We start from the raw sequence: 17,548 nt of genomic DNA, 5'->3' as shown, positions 1-17,548 counted from the left end.
ACAAGCTATCTAAGGATGGTACTATAGAACGCCACCTCAAGGTAGGCCTAGTGGCGCCATCTCTTGGTCAAGCCGGAAACTTATCAATCCACCCTCGTATTTGCGAAAAGCGTTGTTCACTCAAGTTCTTCATGATAATGGAAAAAGTTTTTCAGCATTCGTAGAAACCATCACAGAATTTGGGAGAGAAAATGAAATCGTCAACGTAAGCATATATGAGCGGCTGACAATAAAAAGTGGAAATATCTCGTTGATGAGTAAGAAGCAACTATAGAAAAGTGCCTAAAAAATGGATATAATATCACGGCTGTAAAAAGTAGCAAGAGAAAATTGGCTGAATAAAGTAGACAACGGTACTTGGGCCGTAAGAAAGGGGAACAGAAAAACTTGGCAGTAAGAAGTGGACAAACTTCGCGTATCGGTGAATCGGCTGTGTTACACGCTGCGAAAACAAGCCTCGTTCAAAGCCAAAAATGCACGAGGACGAACCCGATCTCGCCCGACTCGACGATTCGCTTTCGGTGGCTAACTAGCTGTTAGGAGTTTTTCGGTAAACTGAATTTTCACTGAATTTTGCCGGGCGTCCAGGTCATCAAGAGAATGAAAGCAATTTCACGACACCGTTTTAAAAAATTGCTTTGCGATGAATTTAAAGAGAAAATTGAAAAGAGGTCACAAAACATTTTTGATTATTTCCTAAAATTTTTTAAAAGTGTGTAAAATATTTTTTAGACTCTTACAATTCGCTTTTTACTGACAAAAAGAATTGTACGTAATAAAGTGAAATTTATTAAACGTGCATTAGGAAAAAATGGTTTAAAGGGGCTTGAAAGGAGCGTCTATTAACCCAGAGTAATAGATGGAATTTGTCTTATGGTAAATTTTTACCCCATTTTGTGGGTCTAGCATTGAATAAGACGGCTTCCAAAAAAAATGTTTTTCGAAAAACCGTTTTTTTAAACAAATATTCAAGAAAGTCAATTTGTATGACATAATTACAACAACAAAAAAATGAAAATGAGGGAAACATGTTTTTAAATAAGACTTTTTTCAAACCTTATTTATTTTGAAAATTCGCCAGAAAAATATTTTTGACATTCAAAAATATCCGATGATATCAAATATCCATAATTTTAACAACTGCACGGTGGCCGTCATGATAATATTAGAAATTCTTTTGCTTTTGTAACATTTAATAAAATATTAAAAATACGAGTATAACCGCGGACTGAAAAAAAATATATCTTGTGTCTGCAGTTCAATATTAAATATTTTTACACTTTGATACAAAAAGAAGTTCATCACTGATACCCTTGGTCAGGGAAATATTTTTGTATACTTTCTGTAATGAAACGTTTTTGATCTGTTTCCGCGAAAAGGAGACTGGGTAAATAAAAAAAGATTTATGTCTTGAGAACATTAAAATATTTAATATTTACTGTATGTATTAGTTATTTGTAGGATTTTTGGTTAAATACAGATTACAAACCTTATTATATATTATTCTTACATTTTCTTCAATTCACAAATTGTGCCTATGATTTTGATTTACATCTGGTTTGCATGTACTGCTCTATAATTCTTTAAGATTGGGATATTTCCTATAGGAGATTCGTCGATTTCACGTTCGCTCAATTGCACAACAGAGCCACTTTCCATATTTATTTTGACCCGTTTTAGCACCATACGATCATCTCTCATATATACTCCACAAAGAATTGTATTGTTACGGTCAAATATTGCCACGACGTCGCCAGTGGATGTTGTTAAAACAACTTGCTCTTCGGTTGGTATGGGCTTAGGGGTATTAGATTTTGCCCTTAAAAAAATTGGTCTGTCTGAAGGAAAAGTGTATCTCCGAATTTGGAATACACGGTCTGGATTTATTTTGGGAATAAGTCGTTTAAAACCAAGTTCATGTATACCTTACATGTGGAGACCGAGACCTATCGTGAAGAGGAGGCTCTACATGAAGAAGGGAACCGTCACGAGAATGATTTCTGTAAGGAGAATTGGAAGTAGCGGAACGTCGAACACCAGGAAGAGGATCGCCATTAGGTAAGCAGTCAAACTGTAAGCTCAATTCTGCAACAAGCCATAAATAACAGGATTTGTTGGTAAAGAAACTGTCACCGATAGGAGTTTCATTAATAATTATCTAAACCCTACCTGAGGAACCTTGGGATGAGGGACTGCGTGATCGAGAAGTTCAGGCAGTATTGTTTTTAAATCGGTCCAGGCAAGACGACTGTGGAAATCGCCTTTCTGGCGTATATTTCATCTTCTAGAATATTTACTTAGATGTGCTGGGAAGAATGGTTAATTATTTAACTAGCAAGAAGTCGAGCATGATCTGGGCTCTGATAAGTCTAACTCCTCACCATTCTCAGAGAATTAAATAATTTGGTTTCTCCTAGGGAGTTTTCTACAAGTGCAGTTTTGCGGGCAGGTCTTACTCAAGCACATTTGTATAGATAAGCAGGCAAATGCGGAATCTTATCAAGATAAATTTTCTACTTAAATAAATTTGGTGTCTTATATTTCCGGCTTGACACACCACTTTTTCCCATTCTCTTTCGATCGGCTACAGACACACAAATATTTATTTCTACATTTAATTGCTTTTAGTTAAAATTTATGAGAGAAAGTAAAGCATATGAAATAAGAATTGGCTGTGTTCATAATCGTAAAAATACTATCAAAGGTTTTTCCCTGGGGATGCAATTATATACCCTTAATTTGAGCACACAAAGAGTAGTGTTTACAACTTTATTTATATAACACTCATTAGACACAGCAATTTTCAATAAAAATCAGTGTTTTGTATAATTAAAAATATTTCACCGTACCCCGAAAATAATTCTAATTAGTTAAATAATTAAACCCAACACAAAGTTCTTCTGTTTCAATAAATAGCATTTTTAGACTGTTTTTTAATTCGTATGCATTGAAACGGTTCAGTATATAAAATTTATTAATATTTATAAAATTGATCCAAGAGCGAGTAAAGCAGAAAATAAATACGCTCCTGCAATGACTTGCGAATTCCTGGGCGAAAGAGTTATATAGGTTACAAGCAGCGCTACGCGAAACAGGTGCCGGTGTGTGCGCAACCAGTCTAAGGAGAAGGGATGGTCGAAGCCGCGAAGTTGACATCAGCCCGATAACTGAGGAACGAGAGGATAGGCAGTCGGCACCAAGCTCAGTTTCCCCAATCTTGGGAACTTTTTAAACTGCGCTTGCGTCGCGCCGACCACCCGAGTGTTCACTGTCAGCGCGCTGATTTTGAATTATATAAATGTTCAGATTTAATATTTATGATAAATCATGATTGAAAAATACATCCAAAGTAATGTCTTGATCCTTAATTAGAATTTTTGAGTAATAGATGAAAAAAATAAATAATAAAATTCAGAAAAACAGAGTTGTTCTTTAATTGCGCATTTTAAATGTTTCGACATAAAATAAAAAGGATATAAGAACTTTTAGTTTCAAGCAAAAAATATTAGTTTTAATATTATAAATATAATTTGATGTATGATATAACATTTATCAGGGCAGTTAATAATTAATCTTAATTCATTTTTGGAAATTTGAGTGATTTTATTTTAAGTCAAATTGTCGGAAATAAACAAAAATTTAATTTTAAAACTCGAAAGAGACAAGATTAATCATTAGGACAAACAAAACTGACGTATTTTTTTGATTTGAAATAAACATTGAATTAAATGTGAATATTTATAAAATTCAAAATCAGCGTGCTAACAGCTACCAATCGGGTTGACGGCGCTACGCAAGCGCAGTTTTAAAAGTTCCCAAGATTGGGGACACTGGCCAAGCTTCGTACGGGAACCCTCGTTTGGCCAGCGACTCACTCTGACTCGCGAATAACACAATTAGAAGGAGATTGTTTCAACAGGTTATGAGTTAGGGCACTTTAATTTGTAAATTACAGGTAGAGAGAAAATGGAATCCTGATACTGGGTGGTTTATTTAAAAATAACCGCTTAGAGTGGAATAAAATCAATAGAAATTTTGTAAGTAGACATAAACTTTCATTACCTCTCTAACATTCGAAAAAATCACAGATCCATCATTGACACACGTTAGAATTGGAGGGTTACTCGATCGTTCTTAAGCACGGTGTGCCCACTCCCATAGAAAAGTGGTGAACGGATTATAGTAATTGCTACGTCACCTAGGTGGCGCTCGTGTGAATCCAGAATTCGAAATGAACTTGAGCAGACGATAAAAGTTCTATCGTCTGCTCCCGTCTGCTCAAGTTCACTGTAGCTGCAAGAATTATATTTTTTTAGCGTTTGATTGTATTTGATCGATGATATATTTTATTTTATTCAATTTTTGGTTTGTTTATTGGTTATTATTATTCCTGTATTTATTTCAGAAAGAGCAGTCAACATACCCTACAAATTAGGGTGAGAAGGGAAGGAGGGGGGTCGTTGCTGTAGACAATAGTTCTTGCTACGTCCTCTAGGTGGCGCTGATCTCACATTTTGCCACAATCTATAAGTACCCCCCCCCCAAATACATTAGAGTGGGCACACCGTGTTCTTAAGGGACCCATTGAGAGATGGAAACCTAAGAGAGCCAATCCATTCGATTTGAGTCAATCGAAATCAAGGTAATGTTAAGATAAATTTCGATCATTGATTTGTAATATAAAGTTTTTACTTCGAAAATACTTTATCAAAATTTGAGTGAGCGACCCGTTTTCCCGCGGGAACCTTTTAAAGAGGATTTAGAGGCTTAATTTTATGAAAAAAAATATCAACGTAAAGCTTATAATATAATTTAATTTAAATGATGTTAAGCGAAAGATCTAAAATTCTGTAATGGTGAGAAATGAACGAAAATTTTTACAGAATGGCGTTTCACTTGTAGAAGCTTTCGAATTTGAAAAGTTTCAGCCTTTCCTCATGAAAGAAAAAATTAAAAATTATTTTAAAACTAAAGGGCTAAAAAAACCAGTTTCCTGACAAGGACACAGTAAATTGTCGATAGATCCAAATTATCTTGGATTGATTCCTTGAGAGGACAGTATCAATACATATAAATTTGGGAGGTAAAATTATTAAATGTTAGGAATTAAAAAGAGGGATATCCTAAATCAAGGAGTCAGTTTAATAAATAAAAATAATTGCTACTTATTTTATGAGTGGAAAAATAGAGAATAATGTTACAGCACGTAAGACTTTTTGCATTATCGCCATAATGAGAGGTTATTAGTATAATTTAAAAACTGACGATAACGAATTTCTTGAAATTGTCGACTGTAAAACCCCTCAAAATGAAAAAAAAGATTGTACGATGGTGTCTGTATGTCTTTGTCGTCGTTCTGTTTTTTGCACGCTACAGCTTTGGAAAGATTATTCGAATTTAATGTTTCATTGTTGATGTTTTAAGGAACCAAAACGAAAGTTCCAGTTCGCGAACCATTTTTTTCCAGTTCTGTTCTTAATTACAAAAAATATAATAAAAATTTTCGTCTTGCGGTCGAACTATGCAATTTGCGAGAACAATGTATTTATAATAATTGTTCAGTCAGGAAATATCGGAAAAATTTTTATTAACAATTTTTCTATAGGTCTCCTAGTTTTTGTTTCATTCTTCGAAAATAACACTGAAAATAAAATATACAAAAATTTGGAAAAAGGATACAAGATATATAAAAAATTAGGAGACAACCGTTCTGCAATCAAAAAAAGTATGAAGTTTGCGACTAGTTATTGCGTGTGGCCGGGAGACACCAGTTAAGTCACTGCTCTCATAAACGATACTAATATTGTATTTACTTACGCTATAGAAAATTTGTTACCAATTTATGCAGGCTCAAACAAATCATGCATGAATAAGTTTTTAATTTCTACTTATTTATTTTTATTTTATTTTTTTTATTTATTGAAAATAATATCCAACAGCCGAGGCCAATTACAGGACATAAAGCTTAATTGTATTTATACAATGCATTAATATGTACCTTAAGTTAAATTCTAATAAACAGAATAAAATTGCTCTTATAAGTTTCATACTCCACGAGAGAGTATAAACCGACGCTTCCTTTTTGAAGAACAATAATTTAAGAAATATTTTTTCAATTTTTTCAAGTGCATTCAGGTGATACTTTTGATGTCGTTGCCATGCGATAGAGCCATATTCCAGTTTTGACCTGACTAGAGAGATAAACAATGTGCCCATGGTGACCATATTAAATACTTTTTAATTTTATAAGAAACTGTAATTTTGTCAGTACTTACTAGGCAGTCTGATAAGTCCCTGAAAAATGAAACACGGAGACGTTTTTTTGGCCAAAGTCGGTTTTATTTTTCAACATACTCTCCTTTTAGGTCGATACAGCGAGTCCAACGATTTTCTAACTTTTTGATACCGTCCGAAAAGTACTCGATCGGAAGGTTTCCAAAATACGCCTCAATTTCAGCTATGAGCTCCTCATTTGAGTAAACACGCTTAACGGTGAGCCATCTCTTCAGGTCAGGGAACAAGTAATAGTCGCTGGGGGCCAGGTCTGGTGAATACAGTGGCTGAGGAACCAATTCGAAGCCGATTTCAAGCAATTTTTATTGTGCAACTAAGCATGAATGAACAGGCGCATTGTCGTGATGATAAAGCGGTTTTTTCTTCTTCAAATGCGGTTGTATTTCGGCGATTTTGATTTTCAATCGGTCCAGTAATGATGAATAGTATGCTCCGGTTATGGCTTTACCTTTTTCAAGATAGTCCACGAATATTATGCCATGTGCATCCCAAAATACGGAGGCAATAACCTTTCCGACCCATTGTTGCGTTTTTGAATGCTTCGGAGCACTTTGGCCCGGTGGAACCCACGGTTTTGCCTGTTGCGTTGACTCAGGAGTGTAGTAGTGGATCCAGGTTTCATCCATGCTTATGAATCGGCGCAAAAACTCGGGCGGCTTACGCGAAAATAATGCCAAATTCTGCTGGAAAGTTGTCACACGAATTCGTTTTTGGTCCACTGTGAGCAAACGCGGCACCCATCGCGCGCAGAGCTTCTTCATGCCCAAAACTGAATGCACGATATTGCCCACATGTTCCAATGATATGCATACAGCATTAGCTAAATCTCTCAATTTCATTTTGGGATCATTCAACATCATATCACGGATTTTTTCGACATTTTCTGGTGTAGTGACCTCTTTTGGGCGCCCAGATCGTTCAGCATCAACTGTGCTTGTACGGCTACAACGAGACTCGGTAAACCACTTATGAATCGTTCCAATCGACGGTGCAGAGTCCGGGTACTACTTATCCAGCTTGGCCTTGGTCTCGGATATCGTTTTCTTGCGAAGGAAGTAGTGTTTGATCAAAACTCGAAACTCAGATTTTTCCATATTAAAAAAAACTCGGAGGTTAGTCGCTTCTCAGTGCTGTAACTTGTAAATGCGTAAACACAAATGGCTGAAGTTTTGACAGGCGCCATTTGAAGGATCAAGCTCGACGAAAATGGTTCACATTAGTGAATACTAATGCCATCTCTTAGAATTTTCAGGTACTTATCAGACTGCCTAGTACATGTTAATAACCTAGCTTATAAAAAAAAAGTTCTGCGGATACTTTTCAACAGTGGAGCTGCGTGGTGGCAGAAACTGTACACAAAGTATCGTACAAAGAAAATAATCCATAGATTAGGTCTCGCCGCTGAACTCAGTACAATTACGTGAAATATCGACACGTGAGTATTGTCATTAACTGTCATTTCAGAAATCTAAGACATAAAACGGAAAGTAAAAAAGAAAATCTTGCACGGTCAGAATTATTAAAAAAAAGACGCGAATGCAATTGTTAATAAGTAGTTGTCTTTGAAATCCAAAGAAAAATATGAAGCTGAATATAAAATTTCACGCAGTTGCTTAAGGAGAAAAATCTAACATTACTTTCGGAATATATGTCGCCACTTTACTTTGAAAAGAAAGTAAAAATTTAAAACCTTTCATTGTTCTCTCACATTAATTGTTGATAAAATCTACTCTGAATCTCAATAACAGCGTCGACATAAGTCCATACAAGAAATTGACAATGATACTGAAACGACACTCCGAGTGTTATAAGCCCAAAAAATCGAAAGTTTTATCCACTAGCCGCATTGAAAAATTTATAGTTTTAATTTCCTTAATGAATATACAAATAATGTATTTGTGAAAACTTTTAGCTATAAAACCTGTTTAAATGACATTGATTATTAATTATTTAAACAATTGTTATGAACGAATACAAAGCTTTTACATTTTATAAAAACATGAGCTGTGGGTGCTGCATTGCAGATTGTTCAACCAGATGTTACAGTTGTTCAAAATCTAATGAACACTGCTGGTTGGACAATGACTCAAACTTCCTCTTTGGCAGACAGAATGTTGGATCATGAAGCCAGAGAAGCAGATCTTATAGATGCACACATTTTGAAGACTCAATATCAAATGCATGATGTAGCTGTTGAATTTTTAGTATAAGCCAGATTAGTTTACTCAAACTACCACTGTACCTCTATACATTTTGTTCCAGCTATTATGTCAGTTATAGAAGAAAGACAAATCAAGCTTCCCATTTATAGTTCTGATGTGGTCAAGTACAATCAAGTCAAGGACATCATTAAAAAATCTCTTTATCTAGGACGCAGATCTAAGTTACCTGAAGCCTTTCATATCAAGAGCTTTCTTGAGATAGTATTGACAGCTTTATTATAACATGTAACTTCTTTGACGGTACCAAAGAAAAGGAGGCATTTGAGAAGTATAACATCAAGGACATATCCAATCATGTTAGTGGTCTGCATGATAAGACATTCATCAAGTGTCTCATTCCAACTTTGATGAAACCAGGTACTAGAGTACAAATCTCTCTTTGTCTTTGCCTTTGCATCAAGCATGTCAGTTAGAATCTTTCTCAATTGCCGCAACATCTTTTGTTGGGCTTCTCACCTTAAACTGTAATCCTGCTCAATACGAGAGGGACCGCAGGTTCGGACATTTGGTTCACGCACTCGATCGAGCGACCGGTGATTGCGAAGCTACCATCCGTGTGATTATGCCTGAACGCCTCTAAGGCAGTATCCTTTCTAGTAAAAGGAGATAGGCCGTGCGTTCGTAGTCTCTATACATACTGAACATCGAGATCAAGCCAGCTTATGCCCTTAGGTTTTACGTGAGGTTTCTGTCCTAGCTGAGCTGTTCTTAGGACACCTGCGTTATTATTCAAAAGATGTACCGCCTCAGTCAAAGTCCCTTCCGGACAGTGTCCTCGAATCGGATCAAGCGGGAGTATAGTCGACGATCAGCCGAAGCCACACACCACTCTTACACGCTTGATCCTAGAACACCGTGACAGCCGGGATTAAAATTCTCGGCGCACGCGCACCGCCTAACCGAGTTTTGATATTTTTAACCAAATGAGCTTCATTTCATTATAGACTTAACAAAAAATGTCTTTGCGATTATTCTTTATCTTGAAACTTTTAAAATTGACAATAATTCTTAATTATTTTAATAAGATTCAAGAAGAAAATCAGAGTCCGTCTATTTTTCAACGAATTGGCTCTATTTCTTTACGAAATTGACAAAAAGTGTATTTGCAATTACTTTTCGCTATGAAAAATTTCAAATTAACAATAATTATTTATTCTTTAAACAATTTTTATTAACAAAATGAAGGTTTGGTATTTCGAAACGAATAGGCTCTACTCGCCTACAATGATATTTTTTGGGGCGAGCTGCTCGCCTACGTGGTAGAGCTGGAAATCCAAATGCGTACCGCGCTGTTCGCCTGAAACTTGATACACATCCTCTCTTTTATTGGGCACGCTGTGTTCCCACATTGGAACAGCTATAGTCCCAACAGTGTTGGTACAGTAACGCTCTCCGAGGAGTGGGACGATGGTCGTGGGGACTAAAGCGTAGGCTTTGGACCCACTCCTTCGGCTTGCGGGTTCGATTCCTGCCTCGCACTCTGGAAGAGTCTCTGTGGCCCATGCGGTGAACACTAGCCTAGCAAGGGAGTTGTTCATCTCCGGAGAGTCGTGGGACCGGTACCTCTAGAGAAAAAGGTTTTCTCTAAGTACTTAAGGCTGTTGCTCTTGGTGGTTCGGAACCCACCTTAAACTGTAGGTCCCCCTTCCACCACCAAGTAAGTGTGTGGAGGGTGTGTAAAAGGAATAGAGAAGGTGTAAGAAAAATGTAAACCCTTAGGGGACACATTAGAAGCTTCCATTCCAGTAACGCTCTCCTTATGCGGGAGCACGGAATTCCCACGCCGAGTTTCGCGCGAAGTTATACAATTGTAGTTGATATATTACTCGTGGGGCAATTTCATTCTCTTTTGTGGGACTGTTGCGTTCCCAACACACAGCAAAGTATCTGATCGCACGCTTGGTACTATAGCAAACTTAAGTGTTGTCCGGCCGCTGCACCAACCGTCGTGGTAGCGCTGCGTTGCAACTAATAGGACAGCTGCTTGCCCCAAATTTTTGCAGTGTAAGGAATGAACAAACAATGTCGTTGTTACTAATTCAACAAATTTAAATTTTTTATGTTTTTGAACAAATAAGCTTAATTTTAAATAAAAATCGACAAAAAATGTATTTGCGATTACTGTTTGCTATGAAACTTTTCAAAATGATCAAAAATGATTGCGCCGAAAAAAATACATTTTATATATACAGATGCGCTTACTTGTTAAATTTGTTTATGAAATTTGCTTATAACAATACAAAAAATTATACTTTAGTATTTGATTTTAACGAAATATAAATTTCACTGGATTTTATGCGGAAAAACGTTATGAAAAGAACTTCCAGGCTTCAATATACAGCAATAATCGATTTTAAATCTATCAGTTTTTCACCTTTTTGAGGTAAAATCAATGAATGCTACATAACAGGTAGCTCAAATATGAAAAATTATGGTAAGTTAATTAATTAATTTAATTATTAAACAGAGCCTTTTTAGAAAAATCGCCCTCGACAGACCTCTTCAGAATTTAATTAATTAATTAAATTAATTTTAATTAAATAATTTTTAACCCAAATTTTATAATTTTTCGCACTGTTATGTCACCCTGTATCCAGGAGGATCGTCAGGTGACAGTTTCGTGTATTAGTGCTTTATCTCTCGTGTCTTACGGTGCTTGGGTGTGGCGTTCTGCGTGCATGCAATCCCCTTGATGACTGAGAGTACAAAGAACGTAGACAGTAATCCGCGCACCCTCCTCCTACGGCCGCCGCCTCACGTCTCCAATCATTTGTGTCGGTCACAAGGACTTCCGCCGTTTCCATCGTTTCGATGCCGGTTGTATTGGCGAATAGGGCCGACACCGGTTCAGCAGTAACAGTATTGGTTGTGTAGGCCAATAGAGCGGCCGCCGCTTTAACATCTTCTCACAGTATAGCGTAGGTTCGGAAAGCCGCCGCCCGTTTTCATCATCCGGTGGTAGTGTAGGTCAGGAAGACCACCGCCACCGATTTTCTACGCCCTGAGTTGACAGAGTGCAAAGAGAGCACGAGGCTCTCTGGGACAGAAAAACCGCCGCCGTCAACGAGAGGAAGCTGCCCAAGCGCAGGAGCTCGCCACTGCCCATCAACACTTGCGACGAGTGCTACTAAACGTTCTGGAAAATACCTGACTCTTCATCGACAGAGCTTAACAGCTCCTTGATATTCGCCAGGGACAAGCCGGGACCAGCGACCCGTGACATCGTCGCTACGTTACAGAAGGATCCCTTGACACTTCGACTTCCAGGCTTCTGCATTGAAGGACGTCAGGCTTTCTTACTGGCTTGACTTACCCAGAGGTACGGTGTCGCAGGACCTTCTCGTGGGATTGAGCCAATATATGCGAATTGCGGAAATTCACCACCCCGATTGTGGGCTCTGAGGGTGCCACCCTCGTCGTCGCTTCCACCTCCGAGTCGTATTCTCGGAGCATGGGTTCCACATTCTTTGGGATGACTTTGTGCCGCCCAGGACGCTTGGGTCATCTCGCCGCCTTTGCCGACGCCGGGTCACGCCCGGTCATACCACGCCCCCTCAAAATATTTTTGTGAATGTTGAGGAAAGTCCGGACGCCGATATTTTGCTGTTAGAGGCGTGTTGAACGCCTAAAGTCTTCTCGCCGTCGCTCTTATTTTCATTCCCTCCCATTCACGATATGCTCCCCCACCCGTCTCAATCTGAGGTTCAACTGACGTTTTCTTCCAAGTTTGATTTATAAAAAAAAGGTCATCGGTGTTTGTCCATCAATCCACTCCCTTCCGAATTGTTGGCTCCACGTAGATCTTTCTTCGCAGTGTTACTGCGCTTTTAGAAATTCGATCCCATCCTTCTCCACCTCCTTCCCCCCCCCCCCCCCCCCCCCCCCCCCCCCCCCAAAAAACTTCAACCTTCCACGACTAAAGAAATCGAACAAAGCAGCGCTCAGCGACCATTTATTTTTCTCAAAGATCTGAGCCCCCGTCACTACGGGGATTTCTGTCTGTCTCTCCTGTGGATCGCCTAACAGCTTGGCGAAGGCTTATGAAAGGAGAGATTAAGAGGGTCCAGTTGCCCCTAACTACAAGACAGCAAAGTGTTCCAAAGAGTATGCAACAAATGGATAGCTAGCTAGTCAAATGGGAGAGAGCCAAACATTCCAATACTCTAGTCCGGCAAAACTAGCCTGCGCCCGATTCGCAACGATTTAGCACCCGATTACGGTACCCCGCCACGTACCTTACCTTTCGTACCTTTTCACAAAAAGCGCGCGTGTTTCAAACCACTACCTTCTCTCCTCGCAGATCCCGCCCTCCCTTATACGCACTGTTTCTTCTACCCCCGTACTCCTTCACTCTCTTAAACACGGAGTAGAGAAGAAACCTTTTAAAATAACAATAATTATTGATTTTATAATTAATGTTCATACAGGAATTGAAAGTTTTAAGATTCTTAAACCAATGAGCTTCATTTGTTCACTATATCAACAAAATAATGTATTTTTGATGGATGAAGGGAAACTGTCCATATACAAGCGATAAGGAATTACAAACCACAGTATATAATAGATATCGATAAAGAGAAAACATATGAAGTCGATTTTTTCGATTAAAGGTGGTGCATTTCCCTACAATGCTTTCATTTTTATTCTTGATGTTTATCACGACGACAAGGGTCTTAAGAAAAAGAAACGCGACGATGCAAGATAGTCATCGAAATCTATAAGGAAACTCGATATTGATGCTAATATGGAGAAGAAATAAGAGCTAAAAAAAAGAAGACAAGGAAACAGAAAAACGAAAGCACGTATGCCAATTCTTTCTTCCAGTTACACTGTAATTATTATCATTCTCTCTTGTCAACTGATTAAAATATTTCAGTAATTGCAGGCTCTGCAGAAAGGCACCAGCAGAATTTTACTTGCGAAACTGCCAGACAAGAAAAAGTTCAATTGCGATAACTTCAAATTGCAGGATATGGACAAAAAAATGCGCATGTTTGAAACGCAGATGCATGAACAAAGCGTAAAGATGCGACTGTTGGAATATGCAAAACTTAACTAAAGACAAGTATAAACAACTTCTGAAAAAGTTTATAACCTTATGTGTTAAAGTATTCTGTAATGTAAAGTAAATCAATTGCACTATGTTAATTATATTTCAGCAAAAAATGATACGGTAATAAACCCAGCAGCTTGCAACGTTAACATCAAAATGACGGAAAGATCTGGTAAATATAAGCCATACTTTAAGAAATTATTAAGTACATGAATGCGTTTATATTTTCACAATGTCAGGAACATATTTCTATGTTTGAGAAACTTCGAATTTGGAAGAAGCCATTGAGCGGCTGGACGTGGATATCAAGCATTCGGCTGATAAAAGGAAAGAAGAATATTGTAAGTATAATTACGTGTAACCTTTTTCTACTCAAGCTTAAAGCTAAAATATTTCAATTTATAATAATATTTTCCTGACACATCAAAAGATGCTCAGTGGAAAAATAAAATCGCACTGAGTTCGCATTTAGTAAAGCTGATTCGAGATACTTCACCCTGTTAAATGACTTTTCTTGTATCTCAGTAAAAATTTTGTTTTTGTCGTAAGAGGAATAAACATGGATAAAATCACTGTTCGCGGAGCCGAGATTTTGAAAGTCAACTTTCAGCAGTTCCTAAAATCGCAAAACTGTCCGGAAATGATAGAAAAAGTTCAAGTCCATTACTTGTGTAATTGTGAATGCCGCTCCCAACGACGTTAACTTGAAAAAAGGTGTCTGCTTCTGTACGGTTCCCTGAAAATAAAATTATAACCATATGTCCACGTCTTAGACATGGACCAAGATGCTTAAGTTTGACCTATAGGGGCCTGGAAAAGGACACTCGTCAGCCTTTTGTCTCTACTACTATTCCCTTACGAGACTTTAGCATAACTCATTAAAGTTCAAATTATGCAAACTCATTTTACAAGAAAATATACAATTTTTTCGATATTTTGTTAGTCCGAGTTTTATCAGTATACTAAACTCCTTCTTTATTCGTCTCGATATCTCCATTAAAGCGGGAGAGAGTTTTTTCTTGCATTAAGAATTCTGATGACCACAATTTTTAATATTCTTTAATTTTCAAAGTTGTGCTCCATTCATAAATAGACCAGTAATCCAATTAAATCTTTTCCATTTTGTCCGAGAGTTTTTCGACTTTTGAAACAGTTGAAAGTTTACTTTCAAAATATAGGCTTTGTGAAGAGTTATTTTCTCCAGCTTTATTGCTCTTACAAAAACAACAAATTTTTCTTCGAGATACGAGAAAAGTATTTAACAGATGGAAAGATTTGGAATCAGTTTTGCTAAATTAGAATTGAGTCCAATTTTTTTTTACTGAGATAGAGCTATTATTTTCCAGGTGTCAGGACTTTTGTGTCCCGATATTGAATCATATCTGTGTGTGAAAGAAAAAATTAAAATAAGTTGGGTTTTTCCTTTTTAAAATTGTTTCTATATTTTCATTTCGAAATTGGTTTCTTTTGTTGACAGGGATCTCAGCCCCCTTTCCGAACCACCCAGACAGAGGATTCGCCTCCTCCACTCCTGACAGAGACTACGCCCTTGGATCCCTAACACCTTTACAATTAACCTCAAAATCTGAGAATAACATATTTTCTTGACTGTACTTGCGATTTCTTTTACATATTAGATAAAAATCTTACTTTTGAATTATATATATATCAGACTCCTATTGCAGAATAACTTATTTTACTAATTTTCATTTTATAAGGTTATACTTTTTTTTTATAATAGTTGTCTTTATCTGACAATATGTTAATCGCAGCAGACTATCGTCGTTGATTTTCAGACGTCAAGAAAAAAAACCATTTTGATGGAGTAATATGTATTCAGCACTTATTGACCTTATTTTTCTTGATTTAAAATGAAACGAACGAAAACTTATTAATGCCAAAAAGCGCATTAGTACAATAACAGAATTTGTTTCGATTGATAGGCATTGCATTGTACACTTTTTTAAATTCTATTTAATCTACGTCAGTGCTTTAATTTATATAAGGAGGTAAAGTTCGTCGCAAAAGAATAAGTTTGGCTGCAAAAAGGTTCCTTTTTAGACACATAATAATCAGTTTACTTTTAAATTTAAGACGAAACTTTCATTTTTTTTTTTTAAAGAAACCTTCTCACACAAGAATAAAATTTTCCGAGGGCTGCTATAACTTATAGTACTTTGTGCTTTTAAAATTTCTGAAAATTGCACATAAATAGGGGCACTTTCCGAATTCCGTTTTGTATTGCATACACATAGTCTGTTTTCTCCAGGAATGAATTAATATTAAATTTGTATTATTTCGGATAAACTCAGGTAATCTTTGGGAGGAAATAGTCATTGGGATTGAATAAAGAATAAATCGACCAAAATTCTGATTTTGGTGCAGCTCAAAAATATGTAACTAAAATTATAGATTTATTAAATGATTGTATTTACCAATAAAATGGAGGATAACTGCCAAGGATATGATGGGCGCATAAAAAGTCATCATCGTTTCCAGTTAGGCAAAAAACGTATTAACGTTTTATATAAGGGTTTAATTATCAGCGTAATGAGTGAATATTCCAGGATTTTCTTCGATTATATACGATCGTTATCTTACTGGTTGTACGCGCCACGCCTGTCCTACTGAGATATTTGCATTTCATCAAGGTCAATTCAGAAATTATTCAGGGATACAGAAGTTGCCTTAAAAAAGCATCAATGCATATAAAATGATTTTAAACAGAGCTTAATCTGATTTCAAAGCTGCAGAGAATTTAAGCTTGTGTCTATATGAATGAACACTGTGCTGACGACCGACTGTTATCAAGTGTTATCTGAAATCTATTTAATCACAAAATTGTCTGTTTTCAGGGTATTACTGATAATAAACTTATTATTAGAAATAAGATTTCTGTCTTTCTATATCATAAAAATATTATTTTATTTAATTTAAATTTCAACGAAAATCCCCTAAGGTGGAATAACATTTTGTAACAAGAACGGCCTTGTTGATTACGGTAGAAAATCATTTATTGCATTTTAACGTGAACTACACAAATTTATGAAAACAAATCTTTGAGATAATTATAAGATTAACATATCTTTTCTTCTTAAAAAATTGGTAAAATTATTCAAAATATTGTGCTAGTTTACCCAATTTTTAGGTAAAAATACCTGACTGAAAATACTGTAATACTTCAAGAATAGTTAGAGAAATTACGTAATCTACGTGGAATATCAAACATTATTAGTAAAACTATTCGCTACATTCAGTATGAATGATTAAATTTTCAAAATTCTGGAGAATCTTCTTCTTTTACAAACCGGAGTATTTTTCAAAACGTCAACAAAATAAAGGAACATTAACAACTGAATTTCTTTTCTTTCTTTTGGTCTGAAGTATGTCATTCAACACCTTTAATAATATTTATAAAATTAACTATATCATTCAGACAAACAACATCGATTCTTTAACATCTTTCTATTTTAATTATGTATTATCATTGTTTTGACATAATTTTTCTTGCAAAAATATTGTAGTCAAATGTAAAAGTTCAATCAATTCATTTTATCATTTGGCAATTGTCAGTTTTGAAACTAATTGTAGTATTTTCTTTTATTTTTTTTAGTTCTGATTTAGCACTTTTTATTTGCGGTCACACTATGTATCTCAACGTAATTTAAAACAATTTTCAAAATTCATTTATTAATGTAAAAAAGCTCGTTAACTTGATAAGAAAGATTAGTAACATAAGAAATAGGGAATCATTTCTCATTAATTGTGGGAATCATAACGTATTACCAAAAAATTTTACTAACGCTGCTAATAATGAAAGAAATGTACATTTTTTTAGTAATAGTGCAAAAATCATGTTAATCTTATGTTAAATTCTTTAGAACTTCAATTACTTAATGATGAAATCAAAGATTTAAATATCCATTTAAAATTAAAAAAAAAAATTTAACCATGTAAAAATTAATATACGTAACACTTT

Source organism: Belonocnema kinseyi, chromosome 1 (genome assembly GCF_010883055.1).
Source record: "Belonocnema kinseyi isolate 2016_QV_RU_SX_M_011 chromosome 1, B_treatae_v1, whole genome shotgun sequence".
Classification (NCBI taxonomy): domain Eukaryota; kingdom Metazoa; phylum Arthropoda; class Insecta; order Hymenoptera; family Cynipidae; genus Belonocnema; species Belonocnema kinseyi.
Note: the sequence above shows the minus strand (reverse complement) of the source record.